General features: G+C 43.7%; 1 pseudogene; it reads left to right on the top strand.

The window, feature by feature from the left end:
• Window positions 1-3,435: 3,435 nt before the first annotated feature.
• On the top strand, window positions 3,436-5,884 carry LOC144370639 (golgin subfamily A member 2 pseudogene; annotated as a pseudogene).
• Window positions 5,885-18,950: the final 13,066 nt, after the last annotated feature.

Raw genomic sequence — 18,950 nt, 5'->3', positions numbered from 1 at the left:
GTTATTGTAGCTCTGCAGTATAATTTGAAGTTCAGTATTGGGATGCCCCCTCCTTCACTTTTCAGACAAAGGATTGCTTTGGCTATTATGGATTTCTAATATTTCCAACTGAATGTCATAACTGCTTATTGTTGTTCTGTGAAGAGCATAATTGGAATTTTAATGGGAAATGCATTGAAACTGTATAGTGTTTTGTAGTAAGGCTATTTTGACAATATTAATCCTGCCTATCCAAGAACATGGGATGTCTTTCCATCTCTGAATACGTGATAGTTGAGATAATTATGTGATTCTTGTCTTTAAGTCTATTTATGTGGTCAATAAGATATGTTTACCAACCTTGCACCCCTGGGATGAAACCCACTTGATCATGGTGCACTGTCTTTAAAAATGTGTTTTTGTATGCAGTTTTCCAATATTAAAAAAAAAAACCTTTTTGCATGTATGTTCATGAAGGGTATTGGTCTGAAGTTTACTTTCTTTGATTTTTTCCCCTATTTTATTCATCTTTTCTGAATACCTGGCCTTTGTTTCATTGGTCACTGTTCTTTGTGTCCCTGTCTCATTTTTTGCTGTGACATTTATTATCTTTTTCTGTCTTCTGGTTTTGTGTTTAATTTTTCTTCCATTTTTCAGAACTAGGGATAACAAATTACATTAATTATTTGAGTGCTTTTAAATTCTTTCTAATGTAGGCAACTCATTAAAATTCCCCGCTCAGCATTGCTTTTGCTGTATCCCATAAATGCAGTGTGTTGTGTTTCCATTTTCAGTTAATTCAGGAAATATGTAAAATTCCGTCCTTTGACTTTTTCAAAGAACCACTGTTTGTTTAAAGTGAGTTCTTCCATTTCCTACCTGTTGATAATTTGTAGTGTTTGTTTTGCTAATTATCAACATCTAGTTAAATAGTGGGGTGCTAATTAAAGCAACAAATAAGAATCCAGATCATCAGCTTCAAGTCTAGTATCTAAGACAAGAGATTTTCTATGTGAATTTGTGCCTGAAAATATTGCCCCCTCTGATTCAAAAGTAGCAATTGAAATTTTGAAGGGGAGACTGAAGTGGGTTTCTAATTTTCAAGTGGATGTGTAAAGGGATTACATACACCCATCCTGGTAGCCATGATTATTTCATAAGTCTGGAGAAACCCTTTCTTTAATAAACCTAAGTCACTGTGTAATGAAGGAAATGAACAGAGTCTCTAGAATGGGTCACCTGGGGTGCAAACCTAAAATAACCATTCATATGTCATGTGTCTGGTCCGTGGCAGGGTCCTATCCTTGGACCGAGTACCTGTACCTGAGGGTGGAGACACATCTGGGAATGGACCGTCACACTGTGGGAAACATTTCACTCTGTGGCCATGGGGTCTACGCAACACCACATGTGAAGAAAGAGCAAGAGAGGGCCCATTTTCTCCATGGTTATGTTTGTTTTTCTTTTCCTTGTGACTCAAGAAATCCAAATGTCAACATCTGAGGAAGACAGACTTGAGGCAGGTGGAGCCCCACAGCCTCTGCCTCCGAGGCTCATCGAAACCCAGCCCGAGAAGCCACCGAGGGGAGGTGTGGGGCAGAGGCCTTCCTCGGCAGACGAGGAGATCCCAGGGTAGGTGCAGGCCTGGGTGAGAGGGGAGCCAGCGGGCCACCCGGATCAAGTGTGGGTTGGATAATCAGTGATTCTGAATTGTCCCTTTCCAACCCATGAGTGCCTTTCCTGGGACCTCCTCACCTGTTAGATTAATCCACTCATACGATGTGTGGAGATAGCTTACCTCCACGTTTCAGACACATTCAGCAAGAAGTTTGTCCTTGTGTTCAAATCTGGCCCAGGGTCCTCATGATTGATTGGTTTAGTGACTCTCAACTCGTCATTCATGCAGGCAGACGTCTATTGCTCCGCTCACCACAGCAGGAGTAGTGACACATGCCTGTGATGTCAGCGTAAGTGTTGGCACAGCTTGTCCTCTCCCTCCAGGTCCCTTAGGAAGACACCAGGGAGGAGCCGTTCTGTATCTTCACTATCAATTGAGTATTCGAGGGCACTCCTCACCACTAAATGGCAGGCTTGAGATTTTCCAGTCCTCCCAGGAGTCTGAACCTGGATTTGGGTTCCTGGTTGTAGCGGTAGGGAACCTTCGTTCCCCACCGAACACTATGTTCTGCCAAAATTATGTTGACAAAAACAACTGACTTCTGTGGGCTCCCCACTGTTCTTTTCCTTTCAATTCAGAACTGCAGCCTAAAAAGCGAAGCTGTTCAGTAGGGTTTTAGTCACCTGTTTCATCACTCTGACCAAAAGACCTGACAGGAACAATAGAGAGGACAAAAAGTTTCAGAGGGCTCAGTCCATAGTCAGGCTGTGACTGCTTCACAGCCCTGGGCCCAGAGTCAGGCAGAACACCATGGCGGGACAGTAGGGCAAATGAGAGCAGCTCCCTAGTAACAAAAATCATATCCTACATTCATAAAAGCAGCCAAATAGACCAAGTGCACAGAATAGAAGACAGAGACAAACCCACACATCTATAGCCATCAGATCCTTGCCAAAGCTGCCAAAAACATACATTGGAGAAAAAATAGCCTCTTCAACAAATGGTGTTGGGATAACTGGTTATCCCATAAGGAGAGGAATGAAAATAGATGCTATCTCTCATACTGCACAAAAATCAACTCAAAATGCATCAGAGACCTTGAAATTAGACCAGAAACTATTCATTTCCTAGAAGAAAACACGAGGTTAAAACGGCACTTTTCAGGCTCAGGCAATGCCTTTCTCAATAGGACCCCTAAGGCTCATGAAATAAGGACAATAATTAACAAATGGAACAAAGTCAATTAAAAATCTTTTCATAGCAAAAGAAACAATTTCAAATGTGAAGAGAGAACACACAGATTGGGAGAAAATCTCTGCAAACTATTCTACTGACAAAGGATTACTGTTTAGAAAATATAAAGAGCTCAAAACACTTTATACCAAAAAATCAAATAACCCAATTACTAACTGGGCAAATAAACTAAACAGACACTTCTCAGGAGAAATACAAATGGCCAACAAATATGTGAAAAAATATTCAACAACATTAACAACTAGGGAAATGCAAATTAAAAAAACAATGATATTTTTATCTCACCCAGTCAGAATGGCCAATCATCAATAATGGAAATTTTAGTCAATATGAAGATGATGTAAGAGGAAAAAGGAACACTGTTGGTGGTACTGTAAATTAGCCGAACCATTAAGGAAATCACTATAGAGTCTCCTCAAAAGACTAGGCATGGAAACACCACATGGCACAGGTATATCACTTCTCGTGTGTACCCTGAAGAATTAAGGTAGTCTGACTAGGTGACACAGGCATACCCATGTTTATAGCAGCACAATTCACAATGCTAAACTATAGAACCAGGCTTTGTGTCCATCAACAGATGGATGCACAATGTAAACATTAAACAGTAAGACCAAGACACTCTGGATCACCTGGAAAAAGAGAAGAAGGCAGGTCAACAGAAGTTGGAAAAGGGGCAGGGAGCTCTGAGGGAACAGGTTCAGGTTCAAATCCAGACAATAGAAATCCCGGTGACTGAGAAAGCAGAATTACAGACAGCCATGGCTCACACTCTGAAAGCAGCCAGGTGGTGTCAGGGTCTTGCCAGCCATCTACAGTTTTCCCAACAGTGTGTGGGAGAGCTGGAATGGACACTGTGTGCCCTCTCCACACAAGACAAGCAGGCAGACAGGCACAACACAAAGCTAACCAGAGAGAGAGAGAGAGAGATGCCCTCATTCTGGAGCTGAACAAGAACAACAAACAATGAGGACGTGAAGCAGCAGAACTCAGAACTGCCAGAGAGGCTCCTCAGGAAGCCTACTGGGAGAGAAAGCAGCTATGTACTTGGGTCCTACTGGCAGAGAAAGCAGCTAAGCAGCTGGAGTGGAGGAGCTCCAAAAGAAGCTGGACATGTCTGAGTTCCTGCTTCAACAACTCTCTAGCCATCCTGAAGCCCCTGATAGTAACCAGCAGTTACAGCAGGTCATGAGGAGCGGGCACAGCTGGAGAAACATGGGGGGCAGCTGATGGAGTCACTGAAGCAACCGCAGGAGGATAGAGACCACTATGCAGAGAGCCTGAAAGGAGAGAGTGCCATGTGGCAGCAGAGAATGCAGCAAATGTCAGAGCAGATGCACACTTTGAGGGAGAAGAAAGACAGTGAGAGTCAAGTACAGGAGCTGGAGACCAAGTTGGCAGAGCTGAGAAGCCACATGGTGGAGCCCTCATGCTGTGAGACCCCAGCAGGGCCCTCCAAGGCAGAGCAAGGGCTGCAGGCAGAGATGAGGAGCTGCAGAGGACACTGGAGAACCTGGCTGCACAGCTCCATGCCCAGGTACAGGATAACAAAAGGCTGAGTCACCTGACTCTGGAGCAGGAGCAGCAGCAGGTGGAGTTGGATTGGGCAGTGGAGGGCTGGAGCAAGCAGGTGGAGGGGCTAAAGCAGATCCTGGAGAGCAGGCAGAAGGACCACACCACCATCAGTCATGAGCACTCAGAGCCATGAGCTCAAGGAGCAGCTGGCCGAGTTGCAGAACACTTCCTCAGTCTGGCCAGTGAGAACATGGAGATCACCAGTGCGCTGCAGTCTGAGCTGCAAGTCAAGAAGCAGCTGGCCAGGAAGCTGGGTCAGCTGCAGAAGAAGCTTGGAGAGCTGAAGGAGACCATGGAGCTGAAGAGCCAAGGGGCTCGGGGTCTGCAGCAGCAGCAAGACCTGTACCTGTCCCACCTGCTGCAGCTCATGGCTGCCAATCAGCAGCTGACCTCTGAGAAGGAGGCTCTGCACAAGCAACTTCTGCTGCAGGCTCAGCTCATAGACCGGCTGCAGCATGAGAAGGTGCAGGGCAAGATGGTAGTGGAGATGGCCCGTCAGGAGTTGCAGGAGACCCAGGAGCACCTAGAAGCCACCCGTCAGCAGAACCAACAGCTACAGGCCCAGCTGAGCCTCCTGGATGTCCCTGGGGAAGAGGATGGAATGGACAAGGAAGAAAAGGATGAGGAGGCTATTCAGCCCAGTCTCACAATCCCAGAGGATGTAGACAGCTGAGAGGCCACGGTGACATTTTTCATGTGGCTCTAGCCAGTGCTGAGGAAGAGAAGGCAGGGCTGCGTGAGACCCTGGCACACTACTGGCACCTGGCTCACTTGGCAGCCCCATCTTGCAGTGAGCATACAGAGCAGGTCCTGGTCCCCAGGATGGGGCCAGCTGTGTGTCTGGGGAGATCCCCCAGGCTCCACAGGAGGCCATGAGAAGCTGCAGAGCCGCTTCCTGGAGGTTATGCAGGAGAAGGTGGAGCTCAAGGAGCAGGTGGAGAAACTGGAACATCAATGCACCCAGCTCTCTGCAGAGACTGATACCACTGCAGAGTATATTGCCCTCTACCAAAAGCAGAGGGCAGTGTTGAAGGAGGGACACCAGGAGAAGCAGGAGTACCTCAGCCGCTGGCCCAGGACAAGCAGGAGAAGAAGGTCAAGTTGCTGGAGCTGCAGGAGCTGATTCTGAGGCTGGTGGGGGAGCACAGTGAGTGGCCGGGCAGTTCCTGGCAGCAGCTCAGAGTCCTGCTGAGGAGCCCACTCCTGGACCCGCAAGCTCCCAGGGATTTGGAGCAACTGATGTTGGAGAGGTGAGCCTTGCTGACAGCGTGGAGCCAACACAGGAGGAGGCTGGAGGGGGGGGGTTCTCTCCCTCTGAATCCCACTGCACAGATCATGACCCAGCTGCTGCATGAGACCCAGAACCCCCAGAAACACCTCAGCCTGGGCACCAAACCCTGCGTCCCCTTCCTCTACTGTGCAGACAAGCATGACCAGGTGAAGATCATGGTCTTGTGAGAGACTCTTGGTTGACGCCCGGAGACGTGGGACCAGGGCCTTTTCCCCAACCTTTCATGCCACCCTGACGCTGCCACTCCTTCCCAGTCACCCGTTTACTATAAGAACCCTGTGTAACGAGGGACAACGAGGTACAGACCCTTTGCCACCTTCACTAGGGCTGAGTGTTAATCTCTGTTCCAGAAAGAGCGCCAGAGGCTCCTAATGTTACCAGGCTGCCTTTCTAGAGGGGTGGTAGCTCTCTGGTGGCCCCGTTACCCTCACCAAGCAGTCCTTCATTAGGGGGCTCCATCCTCTTACACGGGGGCCCTGGGGCAGGGAAGGTGGGCAGCGTTTTCACGGCCCTTAAGATGGGGCTCACTGTAGGCAGGTCTGGGGCAGAGTCTGGTGGTGGCGGTCCTCCATTCACCGAGGCTCCCATCTTCTTAGAGGCCCTGTGGGCCAGGTCAGCTGGGCCGCCTTCTCCTGGATCTTCAGAGGTGGAGTCACTGAAGGCCAGGGGAGGGCAGGGTGGGTGCAGGCAGTCCTGGAGGCTTTACTCCTCAGAAGCATCTTGTGCAGGGCCACTGGGCAGGGTTCTCAGGCCTATGACACTTGAGGCTAACTGTAGGCCAGGCAGGGCCCAGGGGGCTGCAGCCTGGGCCACCCCTCCCCAGTGGACATATTGTACCTGTGAAATATTGATATATCTGGAGTAGGACTGCCCCCTGTGTCACAGCTGGAGCTGGCAAAAGGAGAGGAGATTCCAATTATATGGGACTGGGAAACTTCCTTATTGATAGCTTTGGGCAAAAGAAGGAGACTGGACTGGTTGTGGTGGCCTGGTGATACGGCTCCCTTTTATTTCATAATAAATGGATTTTGCCATAAAAAGTTAATAAAAAATGTAAAAATCCAGCCTACTATGTTCTGTTTTTAAATACTCATGGGAAGAAATAGAAATAATAAACTTAAGTTTTCTGAAATGATAGAAAAATTAATTTTTACTTGATACAATTAAATTGTGCATATTACACAAAGATTACACATTGTTAAAGCAGCATTATCAGGAGAAGACACAAAATACTTAGAAATAGAGAACAGAATTAGATGGAAATATAAGATGTTTAGAATTTAAATAACATTCAGATTGTTGTGAGACTAAAGATAAAAATGAGTGATAAAATATATTTTATCTGATGTTAATAAGTTGATCACAAAATTGTGTCCATATTAATTGCAAGGACACTCTTAAATTTATAAATCACCTGAAGAATAAATTAAATATAAAGAAAAAGGAACTCAATGAAACCTATGATTTTGTTCTTTTTTTCCCCTGCGATCTGTGGCTTATTCTTCTTGTATAACTACAGGGTTCAAAGTGATGTTTCCATGCCTGCATATCTTGTGTAAATCTACTTCCTCAAAAATACTTCACTATGGGGAGGGCTTCCGAACTTCCCTTCTATTCTGAAATACACGAAGCATTATTGTTATTGCCCATGGGTGGCACTGCAGGACAGCTCAATGAGTGAAATGAGCTGTACACAAAGTGGGAGTGATTTTGTTGTTACAGTAGCAACTTGGCCTCACCCTCACTGCCCAGGTGCTGGCTCCATGAAGTCCCAGGAGCTGAGTCCATGCCTGTGTCTCTCTCACTTGCAAATGCCAAATCCAAATGGAATTTGCCCCATTGGTGTGAAACTGCTCTTGTACAGACTTTGCACTGCACTTTCTAGTTCCTGCTATAAACAGTAAAAAAGCATACAAAAAATTATAATGGTCTGAGCCACAAATATTGCTAACCCACCCTTCACAAATGTCGAACTGCATGGACTTCCAAGCTTTGTGGACACTCTGTTCCACCCACTCCTACACACAAACAATTCGTTTTACTTCAACTGTTTCCATTTTGTAAAGAAAGAGACATGTCATCCCTCAGGACAGGGGCCTCAGAGTTTTAAGCCTTAACCTTAAAGCATGAGTGTGGGGAGCCACCCTGGGTGAACACGCATTTCAGTCTTGAAACCCGGCGTCCGGAACAATTATTGCTTTCTACAGTAACTTGGGCATTACTCCAGCTCAGATAGCCAGGCATGGCACCAGGTGGAAGTGTCACCTGCTGGGGTTGAGCTACACTCACCTGTTCCTTAGAATTCTACCCCTTCCGCTTTTTTGGATAGAATGCTCTAAGAAACAGCGTCCCCCTAATAAAAGCCCACCTCCAAGTGTGCTTGCTCTCTCTATCAGCCTCCCATGACCTCCTCTTGCCCCCCTTCTTGACGAGCCTGAGGCCGGGTGATGGAAAAGCCCTCCTGAAGCTTATTGAAGGTATTTTGTGTCTGTGTGGTATCTTGTGTCACCCCAAATTCATATGAGTCACTTAGTTCAGCCACTCGTACTGGTGGGGGGTGGCACATGAGAATCCTCCACATCTTTGCCAGCATTTGTTATTTTTCTTTCTTTCCTAATGGTCATTCTAACTGGGCTGAGGTGGAATACTGGGGTTCTCATTTATTTTTCCCTGATAGGTTAAGGATGTCAAGCATTTTTAATACATTTGTTGGTCATTTGTATTTCTTCTTTTAAAAGTGTATACTCAGGCCATTTGCCCATTTTTCAGTGGAATAAGTTGTGTGTTTTGTGATTTATGTCAGTATTTTCTGGTTCCTTAAATATACTGGAGATTAACCCTAGGTCATATGAATATTTGCAACTACTTTCTACCATTATCTGGTTGTCTCTTCACTGAGGATGTGGAAGAGGAGGAAATCACATTTGCTCTTGGTGGGAACATAAATTAATTCACACGTTATGGCAGACAGTATTGAGTTTCCTGAAAAATCTAAAAAGAGGTATACCATGGGATGCAGGTATCCCACTTCTGGACATGTATCCATAGGAACTGGTAACAGCATATCAAGCAGATACCTGCTGAGCCTCGTTTCTTGCAGCTCTGTTCCCAGTAGCTAAGACACAGAATCAGGTGCTGCCTATTGACAGAGGACTGGATAGAGAAGGTGTGGTCTGTACACACAATGGAGCAGCATTCAGTCACGCCAACATGAAATCCTGTCAGTTAAAGCACAAGTGTAAAGGCAGAAGGCCCTATGTTAGTGGAACCAAGCCAGACCCAGAAAGACGAGACCCACATTCACTCTGTCATGTGGAAGATCAAATGTGCTGACCTGAAAGCGTACCAGTGGTCACTACAGGTAGGTCAAGTGCGTGTGCAGTGGTGGGTGGGAGCTGGACCTGAACCGTGTGAAGTGGCTGCTTGTAAGGAACTGCTGAAAGGGATGAGCCTGCTGCACACTGAGGCGCCTGGCAATGCTCCTCACCAGTTCCTGCATCATGCCAGCAACATGTCCACAGGCCACTCAGAGCAGAGGCTTAAGCTTATCAGAAAGCACAGGAAAAGGAGAAGGGAACTCTCTCAGGGGGGTCTTCTCAGGAGAAGGAAGGTGCCCTCCTCCTGCACTCCAGTTTGACTGGGGGTTCCAGGGAAGCTGCCAGAGAGCCCCGTCCAGGGCCCCCTTTGGACATTTGACTGAAGCATGGGCACTGCATGGTCAGTGTTGGAGTCTTTAAGGAAATCGAGTCCCCCTTGGTTTTGGCTCGGCTTCCTGTGCCCTGTGTCAGTTTGTCACCCTCTGGATAGCCCTTGGCAAGCTTTCTGTGAGCTTCTTGATGTTCTGGTTGACAGGTGGATTGGTGGTTGTGACCATTTCAGTGATGAGGGAAGGTCCAGGGAGTGGCACAATCTTGAAACAACAGTGTGTCCGAAGGTGGTGTCATTATGGCTGGGAAGGCTCTGTCACACCAAGCCCCCAACTCCCAAGTGCTTGCCTGTCAGGTAGTATTCCTTGTGGCGTCCAGTCACCCTTCATGCCTTCCCCTGACCAGCCACTCATTGCTGACTGAAATCCACCCCACACAAGGTTTAAGGTCCCTGCATTATTTTAGGGCATTTATGGGTCCGTTTCATCTGACTGCTCACTGGTGACAGATGGTCAATGTGGGAGTGACCCAGTCCTGGTTCTCCATCAGGTGTGGCAGGGGCAGTTAAGGGTGTTTAGCATAAGGGAAATCAGGAGGTCCATGGCACAGCTGCCAGGTGACTGATGAGTCATCCACAGGCAGGGATCTTGCTGGGACAACTATAAAATGGACAGGAAAGTATTATTTTTGTAAACCATTAGGCAAAAGTCATCAGTGGTATCATTAGCCAGGCTGTGGAAACTATGAAAATAGTAAGTAACTCTTTAAAGCTTAAGGGGAATGCAAATTGTCATTGGTCTGTGAATGAAGGTCATTTAAGCTTTGGAAACATTATCAATGTCTAAAACAATTTAAGATTTTTAATTTCATCAGATTAGTAAAAAAAAAAATTTTTAAAGCATTACCTCTGTGTTTACCATAGGGATTCATTTAACTGTGTCACTTCAGGCTGTCACATGCCACACTGCATGTTTTATGTGAGTCTGAGGGATACACCATGGGGTTTATCATGATACTAGCAGAAAGCATGTCAAGTCCACATGTAGGAACTTAGAATGATTTTTACGTCTGAACGATTATTAGGCTGAAATTGTCCCAGGGCATATTTGTTACCCTGGCAGAGTCCTTGATGATAATTTTTATTGGGCATTCCTGCATAAGGACCCTTTCTTTACAGCCTTCAGAATGGATTTATTTTGTTAGGGCTAATACAATTGCGCATCTCATGTTATACTAAAAGGACCATTTTCCTTCCTTCTAACTGTGTTTGCATGGCTGTTAGTGATCCTACTTTCTTACCTGGTATTAAAAATCTAGTTGGTCAAAAGTTGTCTTTATTTTTATTACTGATTGTTGAGAGCCACAGCCAAAGGGGCCCCAGCAAACTTCCAGCTGCCAGCAAACTTCCAGCTGCCAGCTGATGATTGGCTCACAGCGGCCCCAGCAACATCTAGCTGATTGGCTCCTCCACGGAGCTGCTCATTGGGCTGTTTCCCTGCCCTTTCAGACCACGGAGCTGACTTCTTTGGCTCTGCCCATGCGACCCAGCCAATCGGCCTCAAAAGCAGGAGGAGTGTGGGAGGTGGAGAGGCTGGTGTGGGTGAGAGGCTTGTGGGAAGCCGGTGGTGGCAGTTGGGCTCTGAGGGTTTTTCCTGAGGAGCTGTTTTGTTTGGCGTTTGTAGTTCTAAAAATAAAGTTAGTTTCTTTTGACAAGTGGCTCCTGAATTGTGCCCAGCCAGACTGCGGCATTTGGTGGCTCGCACGGGGAGCGACTGAGGGTAAGTAAACTGCTCGCCCCTGAGGGCAGGGCGAGAGGATGGGGAGCCATTCTAAGTCTCCTCTTTTGTTTTGCTTCATTTTTGTTTTAAGTTGCCTGTCCCTGGAGATGTGTAAGATGGAAGAAAAACCGCTCACATCTGAGGAAAAACTATTTGCGTCTGAGGAACAGATAGGGAGAAAGGCTATAATGAATTTTTGTTGTTCCATTTTTATTTCATTCTGTCTCGGTTTTGTTTGGCATCATCTTGTTGGGTTGTATTATAGTAGAAATGCGGGATCAGAAATTAGTAAAAAACAAACCGAAAGAGTGTTAAGTAAATTGTTAGAGGAAGGAGGCTTCCCAGTAAAATCAAGAGCAGTCAGGGCATACGTCGATACAATACAAAAATGTAGCCCATGGCTTTTTAAGGAGGAGTTGTTAGATATATCACAATGGAACCATCACGGTGAAGATTTAAAAAGAATAGAAAAGAACAACCCAGGGACTCTGCCAGTTGGCACATTGCCATTGTGGACATTTGTATCTGATTTACTTAGTCCAAAGCCTTCAGTTCAGACAAAGGTAGAGGAAGGAGAAGACATATTGATTCAAGTAAAAGAGAAGGTCTCTCAAGTTAGTCAGACAGAGGAAAAGATTCAAGTAAAAGAGAAGGTCTTTCGAACTAGTGAGACAGAGGAAGGAAGTTTAGAGCAGAAAAAGCCAGGGGAAAAGTTAAAACAGGAGACTGCTGCTAACACCTTTCTATCAGAAAGCGTAAGTGTCCGACCAACAGCACAGGAGACTGCTACTAACAGCATTCAATCATCAGAGGGCATAAGTGTCCAATCAACAGCACCACCTCCATATGCTAGGAGGCTCCCAACCCCCGCAGTTGATAGTTAGGATCCTCAGACAGGATCTCAAGTATTAACATGCCCTGTATTTGAGGTAGGAGGGCAGCGAATTTACCAGGGTTTAAATTTCAAAACAGTGAAGGAGCTAAAAGAGGCTGTAACAACCTATGGTCCTCAAGCACCCTTCACTGAAGCTTGGTCGAATCCATTAACAACTTGAACATGATGCCAGCAGATTGGGCTAATATGTGTAAAGCTGTGCTAAATGGAGGTCAATACCTGTTATGGAAGGTTGCCAATGAGGAATTTTGCAAGGAGATGGCTAGGCGAAATGCAGCAGCTGGTTATCCTCAGAGAAATCTAGCTATGTTGTTAGGAAAGGGACCTTATGAGGATCGGCAGCAACAAATTGCATATGATCCTGGCGTATACTCACAAATTGCTGTAGAGGCGATTAGGGCATGGAAGACTTTACAAGGACATGGAGGTTTACAAGGTCAATTATCTAAGGTAATACAAGGAGCTAATGAACCTTACGCTGAATTTGTAGATAGGCTTATTCAAACAGCTACCAGAATTTTGGGGAATACAGAACAAGCAATGCCATTAATAAAACAACTGGCTTATGACCAAGCGAATTGTTGGTGCAGAGATATCATTAGACCATGGAAACAGGAAGATTTAAACACATATATTAAATTATGTAGAGACATTAATGAACAAGAGCAAGTCATGGCAGCTGCAGTAAAACAGGCTTTAGATGCCAGAGACATTAATGAACAAGGGCAAATTGTGGCAGCTGCAGTAAAACAGACTTTATATGCCAGGCCAAGAACATGCTACAATTGTCAACAAACAGGACATTTTAAAAGGAATTGCCCCATAGGATGAGGGTTTAACAAAACTAGGTATCAAAGGAGTAGAATACCGGGTATTTGCCCACGATGCGGTAGAGGGAGACATTGGGCTAATGAATGCCGCAGTCTGGCTGGGCACAATTCAGGAGCCACTTGTCAAGAGAAACTAACTTTATTTTTAGAACTACAAACGCCAAACAAAACAGCTCCTCAGGAAAAAACCCTCAGAGCCCAACTGCCACCACCGGCTTCCCACAAGCCTCTCACCCCCACCCCAGCCTCTCCACCTCCCACAATCCTCCTGCTCTTGAGGCCGATTGGCTGGGTCGCATGGGCGGAGCCAAAGAAGTCCCCCAATGAGCAGCTCTGTGGTCTGAAAGGGCAGGGAAACAGCCCAATGAGCAGCTCCGTGGAGGAGCCAATCAGCTAGATGTTGCTGGGGCCGCTGTGAGCCAATCATCAGCTGGCAGTCTGAAGGGCAGGGAAACAGCCCAATGAACATCACTGCAGAGGAGCCAATCAGCTAGATGTTGCTGGGGCCGCTGTGAGCCAATCATCAGCTGGCAGCTGGAAGTTTGCTGGCAGCTGGAAGTTTGCTGGGGCCCCTTTGGCTGTGGCTCTCAACATCTCCCCCTCTCTGTTTAAACAACAAGCATGTGGCTTAGGGACCGTGCCTGCCTTAGGTTGTCCAATACTACATATGGTCCTTACCCGTTATCGGATGAGCTGACCTCAAGGCATCAGCCTCCTGTCTTAGGTTGGTACCATTGCAATTGGATCTTACCCGTCACTGACTACTAGTCCAGTATACAGCCACATTTGTGGAGAGGTCTTTGTACCAGCGGGGGTGGGGGTGAGGTTCTTTGCCTCACCTCTGTTGGCCCCCAAATTTTAGCTGAACGATCATGACAAGCAGAAGGGAGGAAGATACACCAAGCCAATTGACGGCTCCTTTTGGAAAAATTGTACCACCGATGACATTATCAGCAAAAATACCCCAACACTACCACAAGTCGATGCACCAACAGATAGTTCACAATGCATACAAGTGACACATAGTTTAGGCAAGTTCTGCAAGCAGTTCAATGATGGCTATTGCAGAAACTGTAGATTAGTTTTATCTTTGTCTTCACCGGCACTGGAATGAAGATAGGAATTCTGGCAATAATGGCTAAAGAAAAAATTGTGTAACATTCCAGAAGGCACTAAAAGAAAACAATTTTCTTAACAATTTACATTGTCTTCACTGGCACTGGGATGAAGATAGGAATTCTGGCAATAATGGCTAAAGAAAAAATTGTGTAACATTCCAGAAGGCACTAAAAGAAAACAATTTTCTTAACAATTTACATTATCTTGAAGAGAATTATTAAATATAATGAAAAGGAAAGGTGAAAGTAAACAAACAGATCTGTTAACCTCCTTTTTTGTTTACATATTAAAACAATTCTTAACAGTTATTTACCAATTTAAATTAAACCATTTAAATCACGTGAATAAAAAATATTTGGATCCATTTTTTCATGAGCGCTCATCATTTATGATATATGGACATATGTACATTCAAACATATAACACAAAACAAAGTGTGAACACATAATATAATACATACAACACATAACATAATAGTAAAGGCCTTATAACTTTTTACAGGTGAAATCTCCATTGCAATGTTTAAAAACTCTATAGTTAAAAAAAAAATAGAACTGATCAGCAAAACATCAACCTAGGTCTGTATGAAATCAAAAAACAAAATAGAACTTCATGATATGGGAAAGGGCAATAATAAAATAGATATTGAAAAAAGCATCCTGGTTCTGTCGAAGATATAAGGATAGCCACCTGTACACTTGTAATCCCAGCATTTTGGGAGGCTGAGGCAGCAGGAAGGTGAGTTCAAAGCCAGCCTCAGCAACTTAGAGAGGCCCTAAACAACTTACTGAGAACCTGTGTCAAAATAAAAAATAAAAAAGGCTGGAGATGTGGCTCAGTGGTTAAATGCCCTTGGGTTCAATCCCCAGGACAAAAAAGAAAAAGAAAAATTCTAAAAACTATACATATATAAGTGTGTGTGTGTGTGTGTGTGTGTGTGTGTGTGTGTGTACATATGAATGTGTTTTTTAAATTTTTTTTATGAATGTGTATTGAAGTTTAAAAAAATGTTCAGATAATTTAGAGAATAAAGAGAAATATGGGTGGAAAGTTATAATATATCTGGAAATTAAAGAGTTGATCAAACTATAGAATATCACCCGTTTTTGTGAAAAAGGCATTTGAATTTATAAATGAGCTGAAGTAGAAAAAAGTAAATTGAATGAAAATAAAGAGAAGGCAACTTACATGCCAGCTCTTTGTTTTTTCCCCCCATTAATTAACATAATAATTGTGTATACTTGCCGAGCACCATCTGATATTTCCATACCTGTATACATCGAGTAAATCTACTACTTCAAAAATACCATGTAATTGTGGTGAGAACAACCAAAGCACCTACTCTACCTTTTTTGAAATATACAAATCATCACTGTCATGGCCACAGGGGTGGAACTGAAAGACGCCTTCTAAGTGGAATAAGCTGTGCAAAAAAATGGCAAGAAACTCTGTTGTATTAAAGCAAAGGCTCAGCCCTGTCCCAGCACTGCCCGGGGTGGGGCTTGTTCCATGAAGGGCCAGGAGGTGAGTCCACACACTGGTCTCTGTCACCCTTGCCAATAGGAAGTCAGAATGGAATTGGCCGCATGAGAGTGAAACTGCTCTTGCACTAAGAGGTTGGCATTGCACTCTCTAGTTCCTACTACAAAAGGAAACAGTCTACAAAATAACAATCTCATGGCTAGAGCCTCAGCTATTCCTAATCCACACATCAGAGATGTTAAATAGTGTAGACTCCCAAGCTTTGTGGGGACTCTTGTCAATCTGCTTTCTCACACACACACACACACACACACACACACACACACACACACACAAACACACACACACACACACCAGTTTAAATTCAACTTTTTCCAATTCATTAGCAAAGAGATATGCTGTTGATCATCATAAGTAGCCTCACAATACTAATATATGCTTTAACATTAAGACAAACCTGTTGTCCTTTGAATAACCCTCAGTGAGCTTTTTTTTTTTCTTTTTTTGGAAGGTCTTGATGCTTTGGTTGCCAGGGTGTTTGGGATTGAGACAGTTGTGGCAAGAAGAGTCCAGGCCATGGGATAGGGAGTGACCTGATCTTGAAACACTAGTTTTTCTTAAGGGGACGCAATCACAGCTGAGGAGGCATTGACATCCCAAGGCTTCATCTTCCAGGAGTTCTCCCATCAGACGAGGCTCCCTGTGGTTTTCAGTCATCCTCATTACCTTCTCCCTGCTCTCCCCTTCACGACTTCGGTTTGGACGTGCCCCCCAAAACAACGAGTGAGACAATGCAAGAAGGGTTAGAGGAGAAATGATTGGGTGATAAGAGCCTTAACCCAATCTGTGAATTAATCCCCTGATGGGATTAATTGGATGGTAACTGTACACAGGAGGGTGTGGCCTGAGAAGGTGGATCCCTGGGGGCGTGCCTTTGGGGTATATATTTTATAACTGGTGAGCGGAGTCTCTCTCTGATTTCTGATTGTGATGTGAGCTGCTTCCCTTTGTCACACTCTTCTGTAATTATATTCAGCCACATCTTGAGCCTCAAGGAATGGAGCTATGAAACTGGGAGTCCCCACATAAACTTTTGCTCCTTAAAATTGTTCTGTTCAGGTCTTAGAGCAGTGAAAGAAGCTTACTAAAATAATGACTGACTAATGACTGACATTCCCACCTGCTAAGACTCAGTTACTTACATTCTTTGGGTATTTGGGCACTGATTCAATCTGACTTTTCCCTCATGAGAAAGGGTGAAGTTGGGCGGAGTGACCTAAAGTCCTTGTTCTCTATCGGGTGGGACATAGGCAATTAAGGGTACACAGCATCCTGGCATCCGGAAGTCTAGGTGACAATTGGGATCATGCTAGGACAATAATAAATAAGACAGCAAATTGTATATTGTGTACAATTATCATAAAAGCAATCAGCATAATAAGCCTTCTCTGAAACCATGAAGATAGTATATAACTGGATTATCTTAGGGCAGAGTCCAAAATACCATTGATTTGTGAGTGGAAGCCATTTAAGCATTTAAAACATTGGTACAGAAGTTAAAAGTCTAAGTTGTTAGAAGTCATACCAAGGAATGCATACTCCAACACAACTTTTCTTTTACTGTGTTCATAAATGCTTGTGTGTTTCTGTGTGTGGCATGACCTATGTATGTCATCAATATAGACTATATACATTTGTGTCTTTCTGCAATGTCAGAATTTGTTGAATGACGAATTCAGAGGCTACACCACTTTCATAAATGTCAGTTCTCTACATACTTGCATGTCATCTGATTCTAAATACCTACCAAAGAAAATAAGAACATGTAAAGCTGTGAGAGAAAAATGTCAGGTCACATTTATATGTAATCCAATAAAGCTCACTTCTGACTTCACAACTCAGACCCTAAAATTTATGTGCTTCATTCCTTCTACATTCTTGCCAGCATTTACTGGTATTTGTATTCTTGATGTTTGCCATTCTAGATGCAGTGAGATAGAATCTCATTATAGCATTGATTTGCATTTCTCTGCTAGCTAAAGATTTTAAACAAAGTTTTCATATACCAGTTGGCCATTTGTACTCATTTTTTGAAATATGTCTATTTAGTTCATTGGTTCATTTACTGAATGAGTTGTTTTGCTAGTGGTAGGTTTTTTGAGTTTTTTTTTTAATGTTCTTGCTATTAATCCTCCTTTGGAAGAGGAGCTGCCCAAGATTTTCTTCTTTTGTGTAAGTTTCTCTCCATAATGCTAATTGTTTCTGGCACTATGCAAAAGCATTTTATCTCCTTGCCATTCCATTGGTTGATTCTTGGTGGTGTTTTCTGAGCTACCGGATTCTCGTGAAGAAAGTTGCTGCCTGGAGCTATATATATAAAAGTGATGATTTTATATATATCTACTCTATCAGGTGCAAAGTTTCTGCTATTTCAAGTTTTTTGATCCATTTGCAGTTGACTTTTGTACAGGGTGAGAGATTTCTATTTTTACTTTTTTTTTTTTTTAACATGCGTATCCAGTTTTCAAAGGACCATTTGATAAAGATGCTGTCTTTCCTCCAACACAAGATTGTGGCACCTATGTCAAGAAATAGATGCCTGCAACCTGTAACTATGCAGGTTTGTCTCTGTGTCTTCCATTTTGGTTCATTGCCCATGTGTTTAACTTTAGGCTAGAAATATCCTATGTTTGTTACTATGGCTCTGTAGTACACTTGAGGTCAGGTATTGTAATTCCTCCACATTAACTCTTTGGGGTCAGAATTATTTAACTATTATTGGTCTTTTGTTTTGTATAAATTTTAGGATTAGTTTTTCTCCTTGTAAGGAGAATATTATTGATATTTTCATGGGAATTTCATTGAATCTGTAGAATGCTTGGAGTAGTCGGACCATTTTAACAAAATCAATGATACCTATTTATGAATATGAAAGTTTTTTTTTCACCTTCTCATGGCTTCTTAGATCTCTCTCTCTCTCTCTGTGTGTGTGTGCATGTGTGTGTTTGTGTGTGTCTGTGTGTGTGTGTCTGTGTGTATATGTGTCAGTTTGACTTGTAGAGATATTTCATTCTTTTGTTTAGATTCATTCCCAGTATTTAATTTTATTTTTAAAGCTCTTGTGAATGGAATTCTTCTGCAACAGATTCATTATTGGTATACTCTGAATGTGAATCCTGTTAATTTGGTGAATTTGCTTTTAGAATTTTGTCAACAAAATATCATATCATATCATTTGCAAAGAGGAACAATCTGACTTCTTTCTTTCCTAGTGGTATCCCTTGAGTGTAATGAATAGGAGTGGGGAGAGGAGAATGGGCATCCTCAATCGTTTCTGATTACAAAGAAATGCTTTCAAGTTTTTTCCACTCACCATAATTTTGGCTTTGTGTGTGTAATGTAGAAACTTTATGATGTTAAGTTCCTTGTATTTTTAGTTTATTCAAAAATTTTATCATAAATGGATGTCAAATTTTGTCAAA

Source organism: Ictidomys tridecemlineatus, chromosome 14, assembly GCF_052094955.1.
Source record: "Ictidomys tridecemlineatus isolate mIctTri1 chromosome 14, mIctTri1.hap1, whole genome shotgun sequence".
NCBI lineage: Eukaryota > Metazoa > Chordata > Mammalia > Rodentia > Sciuridae > Ictidomys > Ictidomys tridecemlineatus.
The sequence above is the reverse complement of the archived record's forward strand: the minus strand, read 5'-3'. Positions and strand labels throughout refer to the sequence as shown.